Source organism: Triticum aestivum, chromosome 2B (assembly GCF_018294505.1).
Source record: "Triticum aestivum cultivar Chinese Spring chromosome 2B, IWGSC CS RefSeq v2.1, whole genome shotgun sequence".
Taxonomy (NCBI): Eukaryota; Viridiplantae; Streptophyta; class Magnoliopsida; order Poales; family Poaceae; genus Triticum; species Triticum aestivum.
Window position 1 is genome coordinate 25200128 of NC_057798.1, and position 6000 is coordinate 25206127.

Genomic DNA, 6000 nt, shown 5'->3' on the forward strand with positions numbered 1-6000 from the left:
ACGCCGACAGACAACTTCTCCTAGTATCATAGCCAACTAATTAGCAATGACATGCAACTGGGCATCATTGTTAGGTAACTAATTATAATTGTCATGATTTGTTTTGAAAAGGTTTTTGGAAAACAAAATTGTAATGCAGTTGCTTGGTTTAGTTGGGACAGTTGCTTTGTTTTTTGTTAGAACAAATTTTCATTTTGTGTTTTCTTTGTAATTGAGTTGTTTTGGATTTTTGCTAGAATAGATAAGTTGCATGGGAAGGGGGGGTCAGATAGTTGTTCACAAAGGCTATTCAAGTTGGTCAAACGTTTTTCCTGCCTAAAGTAGAGAATCCAAGTAGTAATGCTAGGGACAATTGCTTGGTTTTGCTACGATAATTTTCCCATACTTGTTTGTTAGTAATGCGGTTGCTTGGATTGGATAGGGCAGTTCCTTGGTTTTGTAGGAGAGTCACTCGGTTTTGCTAGAACAATTTTGCATTGTGGTTTGGTAGTACATCTGCTTGGTTTTGCTAGAAACAGTTTTGCATTGTGTTTTGGTAATATCCGGTATTACCCGATATTCACCGAATCCCTTCCGGTGACCCCGAAACGCTTCCGGATCCTGTCAGAACTATTCTGAATATTAATGAAACAATTCCACAAATATATTCTCATTCACTCCCATCCAACTAACACTCAACAGATCATGATTACCTTAAACTTGTGATCCCGTAGGTTCGGTAACTCATAGACATGGACGAAACCGTTCGTTCAATGACCGAAAACGGAAACGTGGACGTCCATATCGGTCCCTATGAGCACACGAGTGATATTCGAGTGAACTGTGGTTATCATGTGATGTTCCCTTTACTTCGCGATACTTCGCAAAACTTGAGATGTGTCGGTATCCTCCTGAGTCATCACATGCTCACTATACTGTTATTCTTGTTACTAATTTTGTTCTTCTTTCTCGTTATGCTCACTATGGCCATCAAGAAAGATCTTGCGATTGATGATGGAAATTCCTTCGAGCTTAGTATGAAACGACCGAAGAAATGCAGAGAAAACAATCAATCGAGTGTGGCTAAATAATATGCCATTCATTTACTGGAAAGGTTGTAAAAATCTATTCTGAATCACATAAAAACTCTTAGGCTGCATGTCTCATGGAATTTCCCTTGTTTCCCTGTCTGATGCAGATCTGTCTCTTGGCAAACTACCAACCAAGAGCCAAAATTGACCGGGCAACAACACATGCCACAAAATAATCTACTTCCTCCATCTCATAATATAAGAGTATTTTCAACACTAGTGTAGTGCAGAAAATGCTCTTATATTATGGGACAGAGGGACTAGTTAATTTTGAAACCAAACTATTGGGATAAAATAGATTGTTTTTTTAGGGTTAAATAAATGGGTCTGACTATGCTATCTAGATGTGAGATAATACCTCACATCTAGGTACATCTAAGATGATGTCATGTGTTTTGTAATCCTCCCTACTGGCCCTTTTTGTTGTTTGTTTGTTTTTGGTCTTTTTCGCTTTTGCTTGATGTCGGGTTGAGCACATCGGGCTGCCTGGCCAGCGCTGGCTAGCTCGGCTCCCTCGCTGGCCTTGGCTTCATTGATGATGTACAAGTCTGCATGCAATGAAAAAGACGCCCTATTGTTAATAACGCCTATCCTTCAGTATTTTTGCAAGGGAACCACTAGAGATCAGACTATTGATCCCTTGCTTCCCATCAGACCATTGGATGACCTGTTTGGGGAACGTAGTAATTTCAAAAAAAATCCTACGCACACACAAGATCATGGTGATGTATAGCAACGAGAGGGGAGAGTGTTGTCCACGTACCCTCGTAGACCGAAAGCGGAAGCGTTAGCACAACGCGGTGATGTAGTCGTACGTCTTCACGATCCGACTGATCCAAGTACCGAACGTACGGCACCTCCGAGTTCAGCACACGTTCAGCTCGATGACGTTCCACGAACTCCGATCCAGCAGAGCTTTGCGGGAGGGTTCCGTCAGCACGATGACGTGATGACGGTGTTGATGATGCTACTGACGCAGGGCTTTGCCTAAGCACCGCTACAATATTACCGAGGTGGAATATGGTGGAGGGGGGCACCGCACACGGCTAAGAGATCAAGAGATCAATGTTGTGCCTCAAGGTGCCTCCCTGCCCCCATATATAAAGGATCAAGGGGGGGGGGGCCGGCCAGGGGAGGGCACGCCAGGGAGGAGTCCTACTCCCACCGGGAGTAGGACTCCCTCCTTTTCCTAGTTGGAGTAGGAGGGGGAAGGAAGGGAGAGATGAGAGGAAGGAAAGGGGGCGCCGCCCCCCTCCTTGTCCTATTCGGACTAGAGGAGGAGGGGGCGCGCGGCCTGCCCTGGCCGCCCCTCCTCTTCTCCACATAGGGCCCATGAGGCCCATTAAACCCCCCGGGGGGTTTCGGTAACCCCCCGGTACTCCGGTATATGCCCGAAACCACCCGAAACCATTCCGGTGTCCGAACATAGTCATCCAATATATCGATCTTTACGTCTCGACCATTTCGAGACTCCTCATCATGTCCGTGATCATATCCAGGACTCCGAACTATCTTCGGTACATCAAAACACAAAAACTGAGAATACCGATCGTCACCGAACTTTAAGCGTGCGGACCCTACATGTTCGAGAACTATGTAGACATGACTGAGACACGTCTCCGGTCAATAACCAATAGCGGAACCTGGATGCTCATATTGGCTCCTACATATTCTATGAAGATCTTTATCGGTCAAACCGCATAACAACATACGTTGTTCCCTTTGTCATCGATATGTTACTTGCCCGAGGTTCGATCGTTGGTATCTCAATACCTAGTTCAATCTCATTACCGGCAAGTCTCTTTACTCGTTACGTAATGCATCATCCCGCAACTAACTTATTAGCTACATTGCTTGCAAGGCTTATAGTGATGTGCATTACCGAGAGGGCCCAGAGATACCTCTCCGACAATCGGAGTGACAAATTCTAATCTCGAAATACGCCAACTCAATATGTACCTTTGGAGACACCTGTAGAGCTCCTTTATAATCATCCGGTTATGTTGTGACGTTTGGTAGCACACAAAGTGTTCCTCCGGTAAACAGGATCAGTTGCATAATCTCATAGTCATAGGAACATGTATAAGTCATGAAGAAAGCAATAGCAACATACTAAACGATCAAGTGCTAAGCTAACGAAATGGATCAAGTCAATCACATCATTCTCCTAATGATGTGATCCCATTAATCAAATGAAAACTCATGTCTATGGCTAGGAAACACAACCATCTTTGATCAACGAGCTAGTCAAGTAGAGGCATACTAGTGACACTATGTTTGTCTATGTATTCACACATGTATTATGTTTCCAGTTAGTACAATTCTAGCATGAATAATAAACATTTATCATGATATAAGGAAATAAATAATAACTTTATTATTGCCTCTAGGGCATATTTCCTTCAGTCTCCCACTTGCACTAGAGTCAATAATCTAGATTACACAGTAATGATTCTAACACCCATGGAGCCTTGGTGCTGATCATGTTTTGCTCGTGGAAGAGGCTTAGTCAACGGGTCTGCAACATTCAGATCCGTATGTATCTTGCAAATCTCTATGTCTCCCACCTGGACTTGGTCCCGAATAGAATTGAAGCATCTCTTGATGTGCTTGGTTCTCTTGTGAAATCTGGATTCCTTTGCCAAGGTAATTGCACCAGTATTGTCACAAAAGATTTTTATTGGACCCGATGCACTAGGTATGACACCTAGATAGGATATGAACTCCTTCATCCAGACTTCTTCATTTGCTTCTTCCGAAGTAGCTATGTACTCCGCTTCACATGTAGATCCCGCCACGACGCTTTGTTTAGAACTGCACCAACTAACAGCTCCACCGTTCAATATAAACACGTATCCGGTTTGCGATTTAGAATCGTCCGGATCAGTGTCAAAGCTTGCATCGACGTAACCATTTACGACTAGCTCTTTGTCACCTCCATAAACGAGAAACATATCCTTAGTCCTTTTCATGTATTTCAGGATATTCTTGACCGCTCTCCAGTGATCCACTCCTGGATTACTTTGGTACCTCCTTGCTAAGCTTATTGCTAAGCATACATCAGGTCTGGTACACAGCATTGCATACATGATAGAGCCTATGGCTGAAGCATAGGGAACATCTTTAATTTTCTATCTATCTTCTGCAGTGGTCGGGCATTGAGTCTGACTCAACTTCACACCTTGTAATACAGGCAAGAACCCTTTCTTTGCTTGATCCATTTTGAACTTTTTCAAAACTTTATCAAGGTATGTGCTTTGTGAAATCCAATTAAGAGTCTTGATCTATCTCTATAGATCTTGATGCCCAATATATAAGCAGCTTCACCGAGGCCTTTCATTGAAAAACTTTTATTCAAGTATCCATTTATGTTATCCAGAAATTTTGTATCATTTCCAATTAACAATATGTCGTCTACATATAATATCAGAAATGCTACAGAGCTCCCACTCACTTTCTTGTAAATGCAGGCTTCTCCAAAAGTCTGTATAAAACCATATGCTTTGATCACACTATCAAAGCGTTTATTCCAACTCCAAGAGGCTTGCACCAGTCCATAAATGGATCGCTGGAGCTTGCACACTTTGTCAGCACCTTTTGGATCGACAAAACCTTCAGGTTGCATCATATACAACTCTTCTTCTAGAAATCCATTCAGGAATGTAGTTTTGACATCCATTTGCCATATTTCATAATCATAAAATGCGGCAATTGCTAACATGATTCGGACAGACTTAAGCATTGCTACGGGTGAGAAAGTCTCATCGTAGTCAACCCCTTGAACTTGTCGAAAACCTTTCGCAACAAGTCGAGCTTTGTAGACAGTAACATTACCATCAGCGTTAGTCTTCTTCTTGAAGATCCATTTATTCTCGATGGCTTGCCGATCATCGGGCAAGTCAACCAAAGTCCATACTTTGTTCTCATACATGGATCCCATCTCAGATTTCATGGCCTCAAGCCATTTTGCAGAATCTGGGCTCATCATCGCTTCCTCATAGTTCGTAGGTTCTCCATGGTCAAGTAACATGACCTCCAGAATAGGATTACCGTACCACTCTGGTGCGGATCTTACTCTGGTTTACCTACGAGGTTCGGTAGTAACTTGATCTGAAGTTTCATGATCAATATCATTAGCTTCCTCACTAATTGGTGTAGGTGTCACAGGAACCGGTTTCTGTGATGAACTACTTTCCAATAAGGGAGCAGGTACAGTTACCTCATCAAGTTCTACTTTCCTCCCACACACTTCTTTCGAGAGAAACTCTTTCTCTAGAAAGGATCCAAATTTATCAACAAAAGTCTTGCCTTCAGATCTGTGATAGAAGGTGTACCCAATAGTCTCCTTTGGGTATCCTATGAAGACACATTTCTCCGATTTGGGTTCGAGCTTATCAGGTTGAAGTTTTTTCACATAAGCATCGCAGCCCCAAACTTTAAGAAACGACAACTTTGGTTTCTTGCCAAACCACAATTCATAAGGCGTTGTCTCAACGGATTTTGAAGGTGCCCTATTTAACGTGAATGCGGCCGTCCCTAAAGCATAACCCCAAAATGATAGCGGTAAATCAGTAAGAGACATCATAGATCGCACCATATCTAGTAAAGTACGATTACGACATTCGGACACACCATTACGTTGTGGTGTTTCGGGTGGTGTGAGTTGCAAAACTATTCCGCATTGTTTCAAATGTAGACCAAACTCGTAACTCAAATATTCTCCTCCATGATCAAATCGTAGAAACTTTATTTTCTTGTTACGATGATTTTCCACTTCACTCTGAAATTCTTTGAACTTTTCAAATGTTTCAGACTTATGTTTCATTAAGTAGATATACCCATATCTGCTTAAATCATCAGTGAAGGTGAGAAAATAACGATACCCACCACGAGCCTCAATATTCATTGGACCACATACATAAGTATGTAT